The sequence below is a fragment of the Elephantulus edwardii genome, unplaced genomic scaffold, assembly GCF_000299155.1.
Source record: "Elephantulus edwardii isolate Elephantulus edwardi_28Jun2011 unplaced genomic scaffold, EleEdw1.0 scaffold00091, whole genome shotgun sequence".
NCBI classification, from domain to species: Eukaryota; Metazoa; Chordata; class Mammalia; order Macroscelidea; family Macroscelididae; genus Elephantulus; species Elephantulus edwardii.
This window is the reverse complement of record NW_006399841.1, coordinates 8,961,943-8,985,115: the sequence shown is the minus strand read 5'-3', so window position 1 is coordinate 8,985,115 and position 23,173 is coordinate 8,961,943. Positions and strand designations below refer to the sequence as shown.

At 41.2% G+C, this 23,173-nt stretch overlaps 1 protein-coding gene across 8 annotated transcripts in view; it reads left to right on the top strand.

Moving 5' to 3' along the window:
* The window catches only part of RBMS3 (RNA binding motif, single stranded interacting protein 3), an 844,595-nt gene that overhangs the window by 152,551 nt on the left and 668,871 nt on the right, over positions 1 to 23,173 (top strand). The window lies entirely within an intron of this gene.

Sequence of the window (23,173 nt, the reverse complement as noted above, 5' to 3'; positions counted from 1 at the left end):
AATAAAAAAGGGATCATTTGTAGACCCAAGGCAATGAACTTAATGAACATTTGGAAATAGCACTTTTGTCGACTGTCCTGCTAACCCAAAGGCACACAGTTCGAATCCACTCACTGCTCTGCAGGTAGAAGATGCAGTTTCCTCCCATGCACTTAACTGCCTCTGCGAATCCACCAGAGGCTCAGCTCCGAGTCAGTTCTCTCTGGGCCATTCATAACAGGACTGGTCAAGAAGAATTTGTGAACATGGTGCAGAGATGACAGGCCAAATTGGAGTGTTGAGAGCATGAGCACAGGAAGCAGAACTTGGAGGAAAATTTCAATAATCTATGAGGTAAAGTGTATGTAATCAAGAATTGAACAGTAGAAATGGACAGTAAATTATGAGACACTGAAAGGGATGTGTAGGCAGAACTTGATGCCAGGTTGATACATAGTAAAGAAAAGGACAAAAAAAAACAACAACAGATATATCACTAACAAAAAGTTACCAGTACACAGTTAACTGGTAGCAAATGATAGCTAAATTTAAATTGAGGATGCATTCAAGTTGGGAAAAAATGTTTCTATTACACCATGTTGTTATTGTTAAATGCTGTTATCATAGAGGCTCATAGTGACCCTATGAACTTTTTTCGTTTCTCCAAGGTCATAGGGTTTCCAGAGGCAAGCTCTTTCAGAAGTGGATGCCACTCCTGCTTCCAAGCTTGTTTTAATCGGGGAGCTCCACCAAACACTGTCCACCATGGGTGACCTATATCACATTTGGCACATCAGGGTCACAGTATTCAGCATCACAGCCACCACAAGCTACCTCTGTATAGCAAATGGACAGACCAGTGCTATACGACCTAGGAAAATGTTTGACCCAAAACAATTAGAAACAGGCCTGAGGAACACAGATTCAAATCATCTACCTCTGGCTTGGTAGCATCACTTTCTGTCCAGTAGGTCAACTGAGCTCTCTCTATGTTGTTGTTGTTAAATGCAGTCAAGTAGTAGGCGACTCATAGCAATGCCAAGAACTTTCTTCGTTTCTCTAAGTTCATATGATGATGATTACACCACGCAGGAGAAAATGTTCATGTTATATTGTTGGCACGAGGCAGCTGACGAAGCCATTAGTACCAGACCAGAGAAGGACACGAAGGGACATGATGCTAAAATCACATTTTAGACAGAAAGGAAGCGAGTGGAAGAGCACTGGTGCACATTAGCACAGAGTCTCCATGCAGGTGACAGTGCCAGATCATGTGATCTGGTGAGCGAAGGGTGGAGCACAGATGCAGGAGTTGCCAGAGGCAGGTTTGATAAGCAGCTGTTGACCAATCCTGTCCACTTACTTGTCTCTGGCCACTTCTATGCTTCTGTATCTGACTTTGTGTCCCTAATCCAAATTGTATAAACCTTAGACATCACCAAGGTCTCATTCTCTCATTTGTCCAGGATGTGTTCACTTGGTGGGGATTTTTTAGAAGAAAAGTATGTTAGTCAGAGCCCTTAAAGATCTTTGTCTCCAACATCCACATTTATATTTTCAGTCAGTGAAGCATAAGAGTCCACTGCCATCTACTTGATTGTGATGCGTATTGATCGATCGTGTAGGACAGAGCAGAACTTCTCTACCGGATATTCCAATAACTTGTTCATTACAGAAGCACAAGGTCATGGCTTTCTCCTGAGAAGCTGCTGGGGACCTTGAATGCCAACCTTTCAGCTGGCACTTGAATGCTCAACCTTGACTGTAACCCTCCTGCACCCCCAGGGCTTCCATTCGCACTTTCTTTTTAGTCATTGATAGTGGGTGTTTTAAAATGTATCTAAAAGAAAAGAAAATGGGAGACACATTTGAGTTCAATAGATTATACTTTTGAGTTATCATTCATGGTTATATGGTAGAGAAGGTATCCAAGAATATTCAGGCTGCCCGTTGTGCCAAGGTACTGGACATTGTACCACAAATTTTCTGGGCAAGGGTCTTATTTTGATAGGAGTTTGATCTCTCATACCCAACACTGGAAATTTTAAAAATATTAGGCCAAAATATAAGCAATGCAAAATTCATCATAGTCTTTGTTCCAATGTAATCATCCTAATACTTTAAAAGCATTAATGAATTGTAAACCTTATGAAAAACCTTTATTCTACTGTAAAAAACAAACAAAAAAACAAAAAAACCAACACAAAAAACAACCCACAAAAATCCACAAACAACAAAAAACCCCAAAACTGCATCCATTCTCATCTCCATACTCTTGGGATGAGCCTACTCTTTTTTCTGAAAGTATTTTTCTTCCTTAATAAATTTTTCTTGGTAAATTTACTCTACGAAACTTTGTTGTATGGAACTATAAAAAAATAAAAACCTCGCCAAACACCAAAAACCAAACCTCCTAGAAGATAGGCAAAATCGTCTTTTTATTCTTTATAGAGAATATTTTAGAATGACTGCTTTAGAAGAAGAGGTCAATTGGGGTGGAAAGTCCCCCTCACCCTCAAAAAAGAAAACGCGGAGAAATTATTTTTGAAGTATATCATGCAATTAGTGTTATTTTCTGCGTTTCTCCATTTTGAGTTGTCAGTTCTTGAAAATGAATAAATGATTGCAATTCGTTTTTTATCCTAAGTAATGCTTATTTTTGTATGAATTTCATATTTACACATTTCATTCACTTTTTTAGGAGAGTCCTAAAAATTATACAAGGTTAAGGCACAACAAAGCTGAAACCACTTTTGTTGGAGGTCGTAATTACAATCAAGTGCATGATCATAACCTCGGGCCCGCCTTGCAAACAGTTTTGGAGTGAAATAGTTCTTGCTTTCAAGATTCAGATGCCCATTTATGTTCCCTTTACCCTCCTAACTCTGCTGGGGTGGTCTACAATGTGTTGCACTATTAACTAAGAGACAGAGTCTCCTATGGTTCAACGACACCTGCAGCCTCTTGGGAGAAACATGGGCAGCCTCTTCCCTTTAAGCCTTCATAGCCTGACAAGTGCAATGGCGGGCACTGTGACTGACAACCAACTTGAAAGAAGGGAGTTTGACGTTATTGCTTGTTTACTTACTAAACTTAGCTATAATGCCCTCTAATTCTGGTTAAAAAGAACCTTCTCCTTTCTGTATAGCATATTATCTGCGAAATATATTTAAGGAGATCTTTAATTGTCAGTGATTTGGAGCATTTCTTCACGTGTCTGTTTGCCATTCGAATATCTTCCTCCATGGAAAGTCTCTCCATGTCTTGTTGTTCTGTTTTTAAGTGAACTGGATGGAGGGATGAAAATGTACAACAATGAATTAGTGCAAATCCAATTTTTCTGTACATTTTGTTAAAATCACAATTGAAAAAAACCAACAAAACCTTGCAGTATTAAGTATCAGCACAGTATAGTATGTATTTTATATAGAAACATTAAAAAGTATCAATGGAGCAGAATACAAATGCAAATCAGGAAGACCTCAACATGTAAAGTGATTCCACTGCACCTTACGTTTGCAAAAGTGTAACATCCCATGCTAATGTGCAAGGCCTCTATCTGAGTGTAAGGACTGAACTCTAGCTATCTGTAACAGCTTACATGAAGACCTTAATTTGACTGGGAAACATGAAGTAGCGCATTGTAAATGGAGCACACCCAGTCGTGCTATTCACAGTATGTGCAAAACATCCTTCTTGTTCCTTATCATCTGGGCCTTCACACAAGTCCACAGATCAGGTCTACACTGGAAACCAGAGGCCCAGATTAGCAGTTTGTCTTTCTGTCTCCTTGCCTTTTAAATTGTTGACCTAGGACAGGACCTGGCCTTGTTAGAAACCTTATCACTAGCTGAAATTAATGACCAGTGTAAAGAAAGTAAAGGAAATGTGCCTTCCCATGTTCTCTGCAGGAGAGGCTGTGTGGAATATTGTAATATTTGAATGACTCCTTCCTGGCCAGAGGTAGATGTGACAGAAGCTCACAAATTGTACATGCCTAAATGGACTAAGATGCTTTTAGGCATTTAAAACAAATTTGCCACTGATTCAATCAGGAATCTGTACTTTTATCTGGTGAATTCAGGCAATAATATCAGGGCATGTTTGTTTCTATGCTATAACATATTCCCATGCCAAAAAGGGGGATTTAAAGATCAGTCTACCTAGAGATCATTTACTCTTGAACATCATGAAAGTTTAATATCACTGGTCCTTTCTACCTTATTTTTATCTCTCACATTGCGAAACATCATTTTCTCAGATTTATAAAAACCACATGAAAGGGTAATTCATAGTAATGCCATTTATGGTCTTTAAAAACTGTAGCTTTAAAGTTAGAATGCCCCACCATGCTAATCTTTCTAATACTTTTAAAAGATCACTGTTAGTATAAAATCTGTGTTTTGTTTAATATGAAGAGTATAACTTACAATAGAAGAAATAGACATTCTCATAAGAATTAGCATTACGCATAAAACCCTCTTTATTCTTATCCTCTAATAGAGATAAGTGTAGGCCATATTTTGATGTATATCAAGTTTCTTTCATTTTCTTTCTATGCTGTGGTTATATGTGCTGGGAATGATATGCTAACTTCACTTGCCTAAATTGCCTCCAATTTTGTTCTTTTCAAGCTTAAAGGAGGGATTTCCAGTAGTTATCGTTTATATAGTCATAGTAAATGTTCTGTGGAGCTGCTGACTGACCATCTTTAACTAGAAACAAACAAATTATCCTGCCATTTAAAATTGGTAGCTTTTTAAGGAACACTTTTGTATTAATTAAACAATGGGCTCAAGCATATCAGAGACTGTAAGGATGGCGCGGGCTAGGGCGAGCTTGAGATCTGTCACTCATTGGGTTGCTATGAATCATAATGGACTAAAAGGCACCTAACAATGACAGAGACTGTTGCCCGAGTGGCATTGTCTACAGGGAGTTTATGCTGTTAGCTCGAGGCCACACACACCTCTCTGACAATGGGAATCCACCAGTGACTGGGATAAAGATGGACAATCTCCTCCCGTGCAATTTACAGCCTCGAAAAAATACACTTGAGGATGAGCTGTGAGTCCATACCCACTCAATGCCCCATGAGTACAGTGTGTTCCTGGCCAGTTCCACCACTTCTGTGATACAAAGAGAAGCAAGCATTGATTTGATAGCACGGACTAAAGTTTGTGCCCATTGGCTGAAATTAGAAGTCTTTGTTTCTTCCAGAAGGAGAGGTGGCGGCGGCTTCTCAATCAGGCCCGCCATCGTGCACCCACTGAGTGCCTCCCGTACCAGAGGGTCCCTCTGGTGTTTATATAGTTATAGTAAATGTTCGGACTTGTGTCGGACTGCATTCTGTCGTGCTTCATAATGTTTCCACTGGCTGATTTTGGGGAACAGGTTACTAGTCTATTCTTCTTAGTCTGGAAGAGCCACTGAAATCTACACACCATGGGTGATGCTGCTGGTATCTGAAATCCTGGGGACATAGCCCCCAGCATCATAGAATGAAACAATCTGCCGCAATCTGGCAGAGTGACAAATGGCCTGTGACTCTCTCCATCGGAGGCCCAAAATATGAGCATGCAATTCATTCTGAATTCACTTTCAATTTTGACCCACACCGCCATCAGCTTGCCCCCTCTTGCATAGAACAAACACTCCACTTCCATTTGGGGCAGCAAAAGAATGGACACTCTTAGAAAAATATTGTTATGTCTTTGTTCAGCAGTTACACTTCACAAAAGACATAGTATTCTCCAGAGCAAAGCAGAGAAATAAAAGCAGTCTTCTATAATATTTGATACGCTCAACAGCCTTCTGGAATGTATGGATGCAGGACTATCTCATCTCTAAATGATAAACTAATTGCTTCAATTACCCTAAGGCACACATAGCATACAACTTGTTAGAAAGAGTGATTTAATCAGAAATAAACATCTTAAGCCACTGTTTACTTACAAGATGGTCTTGTAACTTTTTAAAACCAAACTCTTTTTGGCATCAGCAGGTGTGACATTGGTATAATTCGTTTGTAAATGGAACACAATGAAGACATAACATTTGGTGCTTTTTGCCTTGATCAAGCTTTTCTCACTGAGATAACTTAAGATTTTCACAATTTATTAATATGGATGGAACAATACATCTCTTATTTCCAAGAATATTATTGTCCATGGCAGCAACCAGTGTTGCCACAAGACCTTAGAAGTTACACAATATTATCCTGTACCTGTAAAGTACTTGGAGATAAAAGAGCAGTTCAGGCATGATTCTCTGTGTTCCACCCTGGATAAGTCATTTGGAAGTTGTAACACTCTTGTGAAGGTAGTAGCCTAATTGTTACAGAAGAGGAAACCTAGACAAAGAAAAACTAAGTCACTTATGAGTGGCGTTGAGCCAGTACATGGTAAAGCAGGATTTCAAGCTGCATGTCCTTTCAGCTTCTCCGCTTTTCCTCACCAGGCAGCAATGCTTTCCCTTCTAGAGCTGTCCGAACACAAGGACAGTCGCTGCCTAGTTGCTGTCAGGTAACTCACACTCCCAACTTCCCCATATGGGTAGAGTAGAACTGTCCCCCACAGGGGTTTCAGTGGCTGGTTTGTGGACATGGACCATCAGACCTGCCCCTGAAACCTCTCTGGGTAGACTGGAATCTCTGACCACCCAGGAACTCTTCTCCAAAGAGGCGCTAAAACCTATTGTGGACAAGTTGATTCTGACTCAAGGCTACCTTCCATTGGGTTTGTTGTCATTGTTAAGTTGGGCACAACTCATAGTGACCCTATGAACAAAAGGCCTGAAGCCTTTCTATAACTGTCGTCATTTTTTCAGAGTTCATATAGTTTCCAGGGGCATGTCGTTTAGGAAGTGGTTGCCACTCCTGCTGCCATACATGGCTGTAAATATTTGTTATTATCATCATCATTGTTATTAATTTCAATGAACATTTACAGAGATTGTGGATTTCCATTCATTCATTGTTGCACTTTTCTCCCCGCCCACCCCACCCCACCCCCAGTTTGCTCTTCTTTAAAAGTAAAAGAAAAAACGTCACCGGTATACGTGGCTGTAAATCTTAACAGGAGCTAATGGCCCTCTTTTTCGTACAGAAGCTAATGGATTTCACTTGCCATCTGTTGATTATCAGCCCTGCTGTAACAAGCCACCAGGGCGCCTTAAAAAAAGTCATCAAAGCAAACCCAACCCCACCACATTGGTTCCTTCTTGAGCTCACCCTCTGTTGGGTTTCCAAGGTTATAAATCTTTGTGTGAACAGAACACCCATCTTTCTTTCCACAAAGTGACAGGTGGATTAGAACTCTTGGCGATCAGCTTGGTATGTTATGCGGTACATCAGCAGGGCTCCTTAAAATAAAGAACTGAATGAATAAATAGATAAATAAAGCACAGGTCTTATGCTTGTAGATCTATGACACTTCAGTCACTTGTCTAGTATTCTGAGAATCATTTGATAAGCAAAAGCAGGATTGTCTTACTGAAACATTCATTTCTCTGAGTAGACACTGACTTATCTCTGACCCTCTAGCAGCTTTCTGAAGCTGTAAACCACAGTGGAGGAGATTGTCCATTTCCCCCTCGCCAGGCTTGGAATGGCACTTCCTGACAATCACCACCTTTGGCTTTGCAGGGCTTCTCTCTGCAGACGACATCACCAGAGCTCTTGTCCTTTTATGTTGTTGTTGTTGTTGTTAGGTGCCATCGGCTTGACTTTGACTCATAGCAACTCTGTGTCCTGTGCCACCCGTATCATCTCTGATCTACTCGAGCTCATTGCAATGATCATTCTCATTAAGGTTTGTCTTATAGGGGTGGTTTATTCTCTTGATCATGAAGACTATTGTTAGGTAAAACGCATGTGCTGGTGATTATACAACAAAGAGTAAGCAGATGCATTAGAGAGTGGATGTTTCTATATTATTTTGTAATATTCTCTAAGGTACCAAGAGATTACCTGAACATGCACTGACGGGGAGGTGGAGATGGAGGTCTTAATGGAGGTTTCTAATTGTGGGAAATAAAGTTTGAAGATGTAAATATTTCATAAGTTTCTGATTATAAAAATTTTAATAAATTTGATAACAATATAAAATGCCTAATATGCATTTTTATAATCGGATCATTTTTTCCCCTTGAACTTGAGCACTAATTTATTCTCATAGTTAATATTCCATGACCCAAAAGACAATAAATGGTGCAAATTTATTCACGGAAAATTATCTGTGCAAGTGCTCCTTCCAATTTTTATAATGAAGCAATTTCTTTGCATATATTAATTGCTGCCTCATTTTTGATCTGTATCCTAAGATAGTCTGCTTCAGGAAATAACTGTATTTTATAGCCCAAATTTCTCAGATTTAGGACCTTTAAAAACCTAGGTTCTGCTCCCTTTTAATTTTGGTACATCAATAAAACATGAATGAATTGGTTAATAAAACAACACAACTATTTTATGTCATGGAATGTAGGTTATTGTTTATGAATTTGCATGAAGCTCAGTATATGAGAGAGCTTTCTCCTTTCTTTGGTCTATTTACGGAAGAGAACACAGATAGCGAGCATGGGAAGGCATGTGGTAGTGGGGCTGGGCGCGCTTTTTCGGGGCGCACAGGTAAAGTGCATGAGGCCGCACAGGACGTCTGGAGAGAGGGCCAGGAGACTGGTGTCCCAGGAAGAGAATCAGTGGATCGCAATTATCAGTTCATCTCAGTTGCTCTCTATTCTTGGTGTTTAGAAATTTCACTCTGCAGATGAGAAAACAAGTCAATAAAAGACATCTTGGGCTTCCCACACATTCCGTCCGATGTTCTGGGGACCTCTGACAAGGTCTGCTATTGGTCAGGGGCAGCATCAGTTTAAAAATGATTTGACAAGTCAAAACCTCGCCACCCTTATGAGCTAAAAATAACAAATGCAAATCAGACTCTGTTGAAATGACATTAATTGCACTTAAAAATGTTAAAAAAAAAACCTATCTAAAGCAGTACAGAAACTGTCCTGTGAAGTATTTTTTCCCTTCCGCTCCACACAGAGGGTCTGATGGAAGTGCAGATCTGGACAGCGCGGGGTGACAATGTTGCCAAGGACTCGAATGACCTGTAGCCACACTAGTGAGTAACACTGTCCCCGATGATGGAAATGTTTGATGTGGGCCCTGACCAATGCAGAGGGCAGTCGCCACTGTGTACGTGCAACTAAGAAACTGAATTAAAGAAATAATAAACAGTGACATTTGAATTTAAATAACTGCTCTCCTGGGTGGGGAGCTCTGGTGGCCTAGTGACAAGATTGCACTGCAATCCCAAAGTCATGTGCTTCAAGGCCACCAACTGCTTCATGAAAGAAGGATGGACAATCTCCTCTTGTGTGATTCACTGTCTGAAAACCCGCTAGACGGTCAGCTATGGGTCGGTTCTGACTATGCTACATATAAATGTGCATAGTATATGAACTTGAACTTTTTATGTAAACCAGTATAAAAGAAAATTTTTAAAAAACACTAAAAAAAAAAACAAAAGCAAAACCCAACCCACCCAAAAATAGCAACATGGGTAGGGAGCTTAGGTGGCCTAGTGGTAAGAAGCCGTGCTGTAATCCTGAAAATACACAGTTTGGATCTACCAGCTGCTCCTCAGGACAAAGATGGACAGTCTCCTCCCATTTGACTAGCTGCCCCTGAAAACTCCCTGGATGCTCAGCTGTGGGTTGGCTCCGACTCTACGGTTCACAACAGCAACATGTTGGCGAGCATCGCTCTACAGTTAAACCTCAATGAACGCGAATGAGCACTGCCTGGCTCAGGCTGAGATGTGATGCTCAGGGGCCGATTGGGGCTGGACAGTCCTTGTGTGCCCCCGAGTCTCTAACCCTCACCTTCCTTGGGAGTCTAAGAACGGCACTTAACTCCAAGAGTTATGAGAGCGCTGCCCTAATAAGAAGACAGTTCTTAGAACTGTGCCTTCCACATAATACATGCTCAGTAATAGTTTTGGGTCAGTCTTGCCAGTTCTTGTAGAGTACTGAAGGCACAGTTGTGAACGCTTGGCTAAAAGCTGACAGGTTGGTGGTTAGAATCCATCCGGCAGCTCTAAGCAGAGAAAAGACCTGACAAGTTGCTTCAGTAAAGCGCAGGACTCTGGTAGAGCAGTTGTAGTTTGTCATGTGTGATCACTGGGTTTGGTGTTCTTGTTAGGTGCCCTTGAGTCCCCTACAACTCAGAGCATCCCTATGAACAATAGAGCAGAACCTTGCCCTATCCGGACCAGCCTTGCAGACCTCACCATTGTCAAGTCCATTGCTGCAATCAGTATGTCAGTCCATGTTCTTGAGGGACTTCCTCTCTTTCACTGACCCTCTGCCTTTCCAAGCATGATGTCTTTTTTTTCCCCTTGAACTATTGATAATATACCCAAACCATGTAAGATGAAGTTTTACCATCCTTGCCTCTAACTGCATATCCTTCAGGACAGACTTGTTTGTTCTTCTGGTAGTCCATTCTGTGCTTTTCTCCAGTACCATCATTCACAGGCATTGATTCGTCTTTGGTCTTATGACTTGTGCAGGGAAACGGATTGAATAAGTATGGAGAAAGGATACAGACCTGACTCACATCTGTCATGATTTTAAACCATGCAGTGTTTCCTTGTTCTGTTTGGACAACATGGGGTCATTGTGAATCAACAAAGATTAGCCATTACTGTTTAACTCGCAGATGCATAGGAGGCAGTTGAAACGAACTTGGCTCAGATCAGGTGCAACTTAATCTATAAATTCATATTCTTCCCATTTAGCACTTTAAAGAAGTCCTTCCCAGCATTTTCCCAGTGCAATACTTCTTTTTATTTTTTTATTTTTTTATTTTTTTTGGCTGCTACCATCATGAGTGGTGATTGTGGATCCAAGTCAAATGAAGCCACTGATGTCAATCTCTCTCTGTATATCATGACATTGCCTATGATCTAGCACTGAGGATTTGTGGGGTTTTTTTTATGTTGAACTATAATCTATATTGAAAGCTGTAATCTTTGATCTTCTGCAGTAAAGGCTTCAAGTCTTCTCCACTTTATATAAGCAAAGTTGTGTCATCTGCATAACGCAGGTTGTTGATGAGTCTTCCTCCAGGGCTGCATTCTTCATATATTCCAGTTTCTCAAATGATTTGATCAGTGATACAGATTGTGTAGGTACAGAGAAAGAATACAGATCTCACACAGATCTTTCTTGATTTTAAACCATGCAGTGTTCCCTTGTTCTGTCAGACAACATGGAGTTACCAAAGAGGAGGCGTTAGTATTAGAAATACTTTATATTTTTGTAGATTTTTAATACTTTGAGAACTCAAAGGAGAAGGAAATGAAGCAGCTCTAAAGAAATTTAAGGGAAGTGTCATGAAATGCGGTGGAATTTTATGAGATGCTTCTGTGAGTTTTAGATAAAGTAATTGTAAGGGGACTGCATATGTCAGTTTTCTCTAACTAGTCCCAACTTTCAGCATAAGACCAAGCTAGTGATTAGGGGGTATGCGACCAACCCCAAGGCAGGCAGTTTGAATCCCAGCGGCTCTGCAGTAGTGATTTAAAACCTCTGAAAAGCCACTGGAGAGTCAGCTATGAGTCAGGTCTGACCCAATGGCAAGGAGTATGGAAGTGAACTTTCTGAAAGGTAGTTCTAGTGGGATAGGCCCTCAGGAGTTGTGCTATGACCTCGAAGGTGGTGGCCCTTGACTGTTCAAATCTATCAGGGGAAAGATAGACAGTTTGCTCTGATACGATTTACAGCTTCCAAAATGCTCAGCTGTGTGTAGATTCTGACCATGAGTGAGGAAACGGATAGGGTTGCTCCACTTTGTGAGGTCAGCTTTACGGCCACCCCAAAATCCACAAACCCCACGTCTGCTGCCAAGACAGAAGAAGGCAAAATGATATAATGAAGCGGGAGTGTCGTGAATGGTACATGAGGACGGAGGCGAATAGGATTAAATACGGTCTGGAGACCTGTTATGGCAGGAAGATGAAAGGTCTGGTAGGAAAATTATATCGAATTATACACATTATCTGTGCTATCATTTTATTCCTTCTGAGTCAATATAGATTCACAATTAGAAAAGCAGAATTTGCCTTGAACTGTAGACAAGCACTGTTGTATCAAAGCTGCAGCGTATCATTTGGTGTTCTGACTTTCCATTATTGACAATGCCTACATGGTTGAGAAGAAAACGTTTTCTTTGTATCACCCATTAGCTGCTAGTAACAAAATCAAAAGTGTGATTGGCTAATAAGAAAATTGCTTATTCAATCAAGTGGGGAAATGGTTCATTACCTCTCTTTTCATGACTGAAGGAAGAAAATGTAAGAGTTTATTTCGTGGCAATAAAGTATTTTTCGAGAAAGTATTTCTCTATCTTATGATAGAGGTCTTCAAACTACAAACCCTGGTTTGAACTCTGCTTATGAAGTCACAGGTCGTAGAATTAGGGAAATTGATTGCAAATATAGCTCATTGTCATTTTTCGCAAACAAGTGCAATATTAGACTTGTTTTCGTCATGCGTCGTCAAGTTGCCTGAATATTAGACTATGAAACATAAAATCCATGTGAGGAAATTATAGAGAGTAGGAAACTGTTTGAACTTTGATAAATGATGATAGATACAAAAAGGCTTCAGGCCCTTTTTTCCTCTGGTCGCTGTGGGTTGTGCTCCATTTGACAACAATCAACAACAACATGGTGAGAAAACAAATTGTTATGGTAAACATGTGAGTAGGAGAGAATTTATTTGGTCTTTCCAAGAACTCTCATTTCCCTGAATAGGGAGCCGCCATGGTGTAATCTTCGGGGAGACACACTGCTAATCCGGAGACAGCACCTCTTAGCTGGTTCGAATCTACCAGCATCACCTCAGAGAGACGGGCGGCCTCCTCCCATGACACTACGTCCTCTGGAAAACCACTGGAGGGTCAACTGTGCATCTAGACCATGCAAAGGCCCTAAGAGTTTGAGCATTTACTTTTAATTGCCTTCTGTGTTGAGAATCTGACTACTGTCAGAGGGATTCTCTTGAAACAGTCACTGATGACAGGTTTTAGGTTTTCACACCTGGTGGTCAGAAGCTGTGCTGCAATCCCAAGGGCACGCGGTTTGATTCCACCAGTTGCTCTGCAGGAGAAGAATAGGCAATCTCTTCCCAAGTAATTTACTGCCTCTAAAAACCTTAGAGGGTCAGCTATGAGTCATTTCTGAGTGGAGGACACACAGAAGTAATTCTGAAAGTAGGCATTTGGAGTGACTTCTGAGATGTCCCTTAAACAATGACGCAGTGATCCCTCAGGTTCTCATTCACTTTTCTGAGAAATGCCCAGATTCTACCAATTATCATGTAGAGTGAAGTCAACACATAATCTCTGGGTGAGCAACCCATCACAATTAGCATTGAATTTACTGGCATTTAGGCTTATTATCAAAGTACAAATTTGAGATTTTTAATCTGATGCCATAAGCACCTCAGACTTTGAAGGTCGTCTTGTTTTTCCTTTAAGGGATCAAAAGGTGGACAATTGAAAAGAAGGGCTGAGATGAAGTTGGCATGTGGAGACTTGGACGATGTTTATCAATCCCACCACATTCTTTATAGTGGTCACTCTTCCCTAGCTTGTAAATTCATTAATGTAGGTATGTCTTCGCTAGCTTGTAAATTAATTCATGTACATCTTGTAGGTGGCTCCTTGGAGGCAAGGATTCTGAGGCTCTGTCTAACATACTTTGGACATGTTGTGAGGAGAGACCGGTCCTTCGAGAGAGACATCATGCTTGGGAGGGTGGAGGGACAGCGCAGGAGAGGAAGGCCCTCTATGAGGTGGATTGATTCGGTGACTGAGATAATTGGGATGGGAGTGTAGGTACTTTAACATAATATTTTACTATATTACCAGATATCATGAATTTTAAAATGTTGTTTAATATCTAAACCTCTGAATGGAATTCAGTGACTTGCACTAAACCTGTTTGTAAACAACACAGAATAGTGCATTACTCTGCAATCTGCTGCGATTTTAAAAACACTAATAGAGCAAAAAGGAACCTCCTCCTAACCAGATTTGAATAAAAACAACATAGTGTTGTGTAAATACCTTGAAACTAATTATCCATTCCTTTCATAATGAATATTTCCCCACTGCTTAGCCATTATTCTTTGGTTCTTGATGGAAACAGCAAGTGACTGCTCTAATGACATCATTTTGTTTCACGTGTATTGGCTCTCATGCTTTGAGAAATGATTAATCCTTTTCTCATCCCTTTTAAAGGGGGTCTCATTAACCATGACCGAGAGAGAGTCAGGCTGTTTTCAAGGATTTGTCACATGCTGTTGGTACTGACACGCTGATAGCAAAGTAAAGAATGTTTGGCGTGAGCCTGACCACACGCCAGCCGTGGTGCTAAATGTTTCTCAGGTAATTTATGTATTTAAGACCCAATCCTGTGAGGCGAGAAGATCATAATCCCACTTTTCCTCATGGCAAGAGGTGTTAGTGCCTAGCTAGTGGAAGAGGACGATTCACAGCAGGCAATCTGGAGCTCGCCAGCACCGTGTCCCCACTGTTGACGGAAGCTGTTACCTAGGCCAGTTGACAGAGAATGTTCAAAAGATTGCCATTTGTGAGGAGTTTTGTCCTGTGTCATTCACTTCCTGTCTAAGCTGTGGGTTGGAAAAAACAAGAGTAGGTTCAGTTTTCACCAAATTCCATTTTAAAAAGGCATAATTGAAACAATTATTCTCTATAGTCATATTCTAGATAATGGCAAGACAATTACCTGCATAAAATGCAGAGCTGTAATGTATGTGGTTTATGAAACCGTGGCTAGAATTACCTGGCTTGCCTTAGACATTGACTTCGCCGCATTTGTTTCTTGCATGGCCGGTGTTCTTATTTGCCCTCAGTGGAGGCTGTTACAGACACACCGGTGATTGCCCAGCTCGCCCTGTGTCCACGCTCTCATTCCGTGTGCACTCTGGAGGGGAGGTGTGTGGAAGCAAGGTTATGTGCAAATTACCGTCTGGGAGCAGAGTTCTATAGCCTGCAGCAGCGTGATCCAGCAAGCAGTGGATTGCCTGTGTGCGTGCAAGCTAAATAATGTATGATTTAAGGCGGGAATGCGGTTTGTATTCATTTTGGGATAGTAAAAGAGTTGGCATGTGAGTCCCGTGGGAGACTTTAGCCAAGGTTTTACCCTTGAGTGGATAAAAGAGTACAAATTCTATTGCACTGGAGATGGATGAAAACAAATTGGGGAGACCATCAGTAGAAGAGACTGCTGCGTGATGCGGGCCAAGGCTGCTCCCCAACCACCAGTCCGAAGGCCTTCGGATCCTGCCAGCAACCAGATGCTGGGGAGAGAATTGACTGCAGTTTGGCATCCGAATCTTGTGATTCCCGTCCAAGGGAACTTGCATGCAAGAGAATGTTTAAAATTGGGTTTGTAAAAGAATTATGCTTCCCATCACAGAAGGAAGTGTTTCAGAACCCATTGGCAGCAACTGATAGGTGACCTTCAAGTAAGTGGCGTTAGGCCAGTGGGTCATTGTTGGGTGCTCTTGAGTCAGAGGTGATGTACAGAGGTTCTGTGGGCAGTGAGTTAATTAGTATCAGTAATTGATGAGGAGTGTTGTAGGGGCTCTTCATATAGAGGGGCTGGGTGTGTTCAAATCAGTGGTTTTTCTTAGCCAGAGGCAATTTGGCAACTCCAGGGTGCATTTGACAATTTATGCAGGCTTTTGGGATTGTCATAACTTTTTAAGGGAGAGTAGGATGCAAATAGTATCTAGTGGATAGAGACCAGGAATGCTGTTAAGGGTCCTACAGGACCATTGTAGGAAGGGTCCTGCAATGCTACAGCTAGTTTTATACAAAGCGGTGGTTATTTGCTGTTGGGTCAAAACTGACCCAGAACTGACCCTCTAACAGGTTTTCAGAGACAGTAAATCACACACACAGGAGATTGCTTTGGTTAAAATAACCTGGATTAAAATAATCTAGATTGTTTGTATATGTTCTACGCATACTTGCAGGCAGGTGCTCTCCAATACGATTAGGTCCTGCATGAAACAGAATTCTTGATGAAATCTGTGCTGGAGGAGGTACAACCAGGGCTCCTTGGAGACAGAGGGGATGAAACTTCATCGCTCTTTGGGCATCTTATCAGGAAGGGTTGTTGTTGTTATTATTGTTGTTGTTAAGTGCCGTTGAGATGTAGATGACTCATAGCAACCCTGTGAAAAGAACACCTGAACACTTGTATAACTTGCATCATTTCTCCATGTTCATAGGGTTTCCGGAGGCAAGCTGTTTTGGAAGTGGATACCACTCCTGCTTCCAACCTTGTTTTATTTAATCAGGGAGCTTCACCAAACACTGTCCACCATGGGTAACCATTCTCACATTTGACATATCAGTGTCACAGTGTTTAGCATCACAGCAACCACGAGTTACTTCTGTACAGCAAATGGACAGACCAGTTCTATACTACTTAGAAGAATGTTTGCCCAAGACCAATTAAAACCAGGCCTGAGGGGCACAGATTTAAATCACCCACCTTTGACTTGGTAGCATCACTTTCTGTCCACCAGGCCTACAGACAACAGGAAGGGTTAGTCCTTGGAAAAAGGCATCATGCTACAGAAAATAGAGGGTCAGTGAAAGATAGACCATCAACAAGGTAGGTTGACATAGTGACTGTGACAATAGATTTGAACATAGCAGATGTTGTAAGGATGGCACGGAAGAGGGGAGAGTTCTGATCTGGGGTTCGTAGGGTCACGGTGTGTCTAATCCACTCTACAGCACCTAACAACAACATTAATGTGTGGGTAAAAGTGCCAGATGCACAGAATGTTTTCTGTTAAAACGGACCAACAGAACTAACAATCACATGGAAACTTACATCTATCTCCAATCAACTTGCAGAATACAAAGGGGGAGGAGGGGGGAGGCACGGCCCCAACACCCTGCCTTGCTTCCACGCCTACACACGCAAACCATCCATTTTACAAGATCGTGGGAGGACCCGGATGATTCACTTTTCAAAATTGAGAAATGAGGTTTATTAACAAAGCACACTAAATGAATCAGCTGTTGAGTATGATGTAAAAGCCAGTTCATTTTCCATTATTAAATAACAAACCATGAATTTTGACATTGTTTGAAAAACGCTTAACGTGCTGGGTTCTGATGGCCACTTCCCCTTTGAAATTGAATTTCAGACGGACTTCATTTCAATTCTGAGAGCGGAAAAGGGCTTGTTAACCTTCGTCCTGATTGCAGGCTGTTCTTCATCGTTTTCTGTGGTGTTCCACTTTGTGGGATCTGCTGGCCTGTCAGCGCAGTCACTTTGTTGAGGTCTCTGAAAGATTTTCTGGTTCTGTCTTTTGGTCAGTTTTGGGTACCTCTTGTTTTCTTTTTTGACTGAGTTAAAGTTGTCTGCTGCCTTTGATATAATGTGGATTGTTCACTTCATATTATTTTGTTTTGGTGTATCTGATTGAACCATGTAGGTGTGTTCCATAGCTTCCTAGTTTGGAATGTTTTAATATTTTACTTCCTGTTTTCTGTTGGATATGATGGTCGATGGTGATAGTTGTACAGTTCTATGTGGAATAATAGTTAAGGGCAGATCATCAGTGTTGGTTACAGTCTTTCATTGATCAGGTAAAGCAGGACCTATCTTTAGTTCCATGCCAGACATATTTTTTATTTCTCAAAGCTTTTTATATATGTGTTTGTTTTTATATTTTGCTTTTGTGGGTGGGTGGTTGTTTATTTTTTTCTTTTTGGGTTGTTTTTATTATCAGTTGTTGAGTTGTCTGGATGTTTTTCTCTTCCTTATCTTCCATATTCTCTTTTCTCTAGTTTTTTTCTTTTAACACACCAGTCTGCTTACACTTTTTTTTTTAACTTTCTATTCTGATTTCCTTTGTTTTGGTGAATAGTGCTGCAATAAACATGAGTATGTGGGTGCGCGCATGTGCACGCGCGCGCGCGCACGCACACACACACAAACATTCTAGAATGTTGTAAGAGACTATCCAGGTCATGGCCCCAGCCACTCAGTGTCACAGTGGTCCTTCTAGTTGTTTGACCTTGGAAGGGTCATTCCTCTTTCTCAGTTGCTCAGTTTTCTTGTAATATGAATAAAATATTATTTGCCTCTTAGGACTATTGCAGGTGGCACAAAAATCTTTGGGGCCCAAGGGCCTTTGGCCCTTGGGCGAGGAAAACAATCTGTACACCAGTTCTACAGGACACATCACCCTTGCTTGGGAAACATTACCACTAAACATAAGAGGCACTGGTCACAGCATAAGCAATTGTCAGCAGCTGATGTGTTTGGAACCACAGAAGCCCAGAAAGCTTCAGATATAAGCAGTCAGATCAAGGGCTGGACAAGGGGAGATTGGTGCTGAAGGGAGTGGATGAGGATCCTGGTGGAATTTCAGTGAACACATGCTAAATGAGTCCATTTGGTTTCTAAGACTATGATCTTAAACAAGCCTATTACCGCCTCTTTCTCCCACAGAGAGGGCTTATAGCCTATCCTGCCATCCCTTACATACCTTCTCAGCAATGTGAGCACCTCGGCAAAGGCCTCATAGTTGCCAGCCATAGGCAGCTTCAAGAGAAGTCTGCACTCTCTCTCTCTCTCTCTCCCTCAATCCGAGTGCCATCCAAAGCATCTCTTGTGGAAATCTGCCCTTCCGACTGGGGTTAAATGACTGCCACTGCACATTGATAGCTGGCGCTCGCCCTGTCATAACACAGCGCTATAGCACTCCACAACCCCAGGCCAGAGGCCTCCTGACTCCTACACAGAATTTATCAAGTGTGACTTTGAGCAATAAAGGAACCTCAGCTTTATCCAAGGGGGAGAAAAGAAATACTACCAACATTTAAAATTTCTTCCTTACTGCTTCAAAGTGATAAAAACAAAGCTAATTGATGATATAACTCCAAACCAGTCTGTATACAAAGAATTGGAAAAGAATAGGTTTTCTTTTCATTGGCAAATTAGCCACTGTGACCCTTCAGTGCCTAAAGAGTAGTTGATAACTCACATCCCCACCCCCTGAAGTGTTGCTGGGGTTTTATCATCTGCCATTGGCAACAGACTATCCAAAAGCACTTCTGCTTTTCATAAATTGATTCAGTTGAGTTTGTATATTCGTTACACATTCTGGGAAGCTTCTGCCAACATTTAGTTGATGAAAGGATGTTTATTTTGAGGGTGGTCTAGTGAGGAGAGAGTTGCTGCCAACCTGAAAGCAGGCAGTTCAAATCCATCCACTACTCTGGTGGAGAAATACCGACAGTCTTCTCATGTGCATTTTACAGAGTCTGAAAGTCCATTAGAAGGTCAGCTAGAGTCAGTACTGGCTCGGTGGCAATACATTTTTGAGTTAGTTTATTTTGAAAATGGGTGGAGAGGAAGATATTTCTAATTCTTAAAGCCAAAGAAAGATTTACAATATAGGATACACTTGAGTCGCTTAGTGCACGAGCACATAAATATTCAAGCATTAAGATGAGATCTCCCTTCCCAACTTGAACCTCAAAATCCATGAACTGACTGGTTCAATGACACTCATTTCAGTGAAATTTCTAGAAATCATAAATACGAATCTGATATAGACAACAACTTTTTGTTGTGCATTTGTTCAAAAAGTCTTTTCAAATGCTTCCTTCACAGCAACCCGGTGCCACCGTTCTTATTTATAAATTACACATCTCATCATGCACATAAGTTCTTTATTCCAGACCAGCTTTGGTTTCCTTACTGTTTTGTTTACGTTTCTTCCCCAAAGTGAATATGGCAGCCTTTGTTTTTTTAGAAACCATGTCGTTTACAAAATGGTATCACAGTTATGGAACTGCTCGCCAAGAAGGCTGAGGAAAATGAATTAAGTAAATATATATTGATCATCATGTCGTTGATGTTTTCATGTCTGATCAGTCGGAGGCGGGGGGAAAGCAGGTCATTCTGAACAATTCATCAGATCTGTGTGGTACTTAGCAGAGACATTTTTCTGACTCCCCGGTGGTTTTAAAGGCTATGCAATGGGCGAAACTGCTTTAAACACAACTTCATTTTAAAAGAAGCCTAAGTACACAATGGAATTCAAAGAATTTGGAGCAAAGGGAGGTGAAAGTGTTAGCAAACAGCTTTAAAAAGGCCCTGGGAAGTTTTAAAGAATGAAGCACTTAAAGGATGTGAAAGAGGAATCCAGCTAAACCCCAACTGGAGATGCAGAGAGGAAGGAGGCCCCATTGGCAAGTGCCTGCTAGACCCCTACTATGTGCAGTGCTTGTGATGGAAATGTAGACTCCCAAAGTTTGATGGGAAGTCTGAGGAGGAGAAAATAGATCAAGAAGAGGGAGCTTTTTGGTTGGTTTTTTTCCCTCTCCCACACTGGAAAAGAAACTGATATTTTCTGTAGATATTAATTTCTAAGTGGTAATGGATATTTGTAGCTTTAGTCCAGCAATGAGGAGTGTAAGAGAATTTTCTCCTGGGTAGTTTATTTTAAAGTTTAAAAATATTGAGAGTAAATTGAATCTCCCCCTAAATAAACGGTTAAAAAAGTGTTCATTTCATAGTTGGTATTCGGGAATTCTGGGTTTTACCTATTGTACGTGGTGCCTTATATCCAGACTCCTTTCAAAAGAAATTGTTTGGTACATTTGTTAGTTTGCACATGACTACATTTTTTTATTAAATTGGGAAGAGTGAAGTTAGGTAGATCATAAATGAAGCTTGAAGTGGTTTGTATCTATGATGGTTTAAATTCAAGTCTAGGCGAAAATGGAAATTCAGATGAAAGGAGGATTCTAGAATTTGTTTTTTTGGTTGGCTAATGATATGCCTGGTAGTAGGCTGAGGGAATAGAAGAAGCTATTATGCTAACACAGAAGTTGGAACAGTGACAGCAGAGCTGATAGGACTGCAGGAATTAGGAAGGGTGACTGCTGTGGGGGAGTGGGGGTTGGGAGATGAAAGAGCAGAGGTAGTGAGTAGCTTTTTCACAAATGCTTGTCTTACAGGGTTCTGGTCTTATAACTCAACATCCAAACTGACTGCTGGTGATTCAGTTCCGAGTCATAATGACCCCCCCCAACCCCCATCAGTTTCCAAAGCTGTGAATTTTCCCGACTTTCCACTTTTCTCCCAGATTTGAACCATCTGAGTTGTGCTGTCTTTTGTTAGCAATGCAATCGATATACTGCACCATCCTTATTATTCTTTACATTTTTATCATGCACGTTCTAATTTTCAGGTACCATTTGGTTTTTGCTAACTCACTGAATTTCAGTTGAGGAAAATGCTGCTATTATCTTCTTCATGGTAAGGAGAATGCTGAGTCCCAGAATCGTAAAGAACCATCCAAAGGTTAAGCAGCCAATAAGAAATATTATTGTTGTTAACTGTCGTTGGCTCCAGCATGACTCACAAAGACCCCATGAACAAGAGATCTGAACTGCTTCCTGCCCTGCATCGTCCTCGTCAACCCTGACCCCTCTGAGTCCATTGCCTCATTGAGGGGCTTCCTCTCCTTCTCTGACCTTTCACCTTTCCAAAACCTGCAGTGCAGACTTAATATGTTTTAAGCACTTTTATAGATTTGACTGACGCCTGTACTTTAGAAAATAATAATAAAATGAGTATCTTTGTTGGCTAAAAATATCGTAATGATATGTATAATTACAAGTTATTGGAGGTCCTTTTATAATTTCAGTTTGTCATAAAATTGCATGACAGTTTAGGGTCATGCTTTTAAACAGGAGATAAATCTGTTTCCCCAAGGATTTTTGGCAATGTCTAAATGCATTTGCTTTTGTCACAACTGGGAGTTAATGGTACTAGTATCTCGTAGTGAATAGAGACCAAGGATTCAGTGAGACATCTAAAATGCAGAGGAGAACCCATAACAAAGGAGTTTCTTGTCTGAAGTGGCAATCATGCTGAAGTTAGGAAACCCTCAGAGAACTTGACAGAAAATCTTGACTCCAAAGAGAGAAAGGTGACTCAGTCTCATAAGCAAAGCGCCGTTGATATAAAGAGACATTGTGGGAACCTGGAGAAGGCTAAGACACTCCTTCATCCATTCATGGACGTATTCTTTATAGAGGACTTGAAAGCAATAATGTGCTCACAGTGCCATAGCCAGTTAAGTGTTACAAAGTCGGCGGTTCAAACCCACCAGCTTTCCCACAAAAGAAAGATCAAACAGTCTGTTCCCCTTAAGATTTACAGCCTCAGAAGCCCAACAGAGAGTCACCATGACTTGGAATTGACTTGAGGACAGTAGGAGGTTGTTGGTTGGTTGGTTGGTTTGGTTTGCACATTTGGAGATATTAATGGTGAGATAAACCAAAGATGCTTAGCCAATGAAGAGAAGTTATAGTCATAGCTTCTGTGTGAAGAACAAGCCACTGCCTTTTATCAAGGAGGGGGTTTGTCTCTTACTTTACAGGTATAAGGAGAATTGTGGGAGGCAAGGATCTAGGCCTGATTTTAATTGCTTTTTTGTCAAACTTTCTTCTAAGTGGTATAGCACTGGTCTGTCCATTTGCTGTATGGAGGTAACTCGTGGTTGCTGTGATGCTAAACACGGTGACACTGATGTGTCAAATGCGAGAATGGTAACCCATGGTGGACAGTGTTTGGTGGAGCTCCCCGATGAAAACAAGCTTGGAAGCAGGAGTGGCAGCCATTTCCGAAAGAGCTTGCCTAGGGAAATTCTGTGAGCTTGGAGAAACGATGGAAGTTATGCAAGTGTTCAGATCTTTTATTCATAGGGTCGCTAAGAGTTGTCTACGACTCGTAGCACTTAACAACAACAACAACAACAAGGGATCTAACAGTTAGAAGCTTCATCCTTCTCAGAGGAGAACCTAGTAACTTTTTTTTTTGCTACTATTTATTACTGACTGACACAGATCAAAATGCATAGCCCGAAGGAAAAAGTCAAATGATGTTCTCATAAGCAACATATGGTCGTAATCTCTCTGTGTGTGTGAGTGAGTATGTCCGGTGTGTGTGTGTGTGTGTGTCCAGGGTGTGTGTGTGTGTCCAGGGTGTGTGTGTGTGTGCACACGCGTGTGTGAGTATGTCCGGTGTGTGTGTGTGTGTGTGTG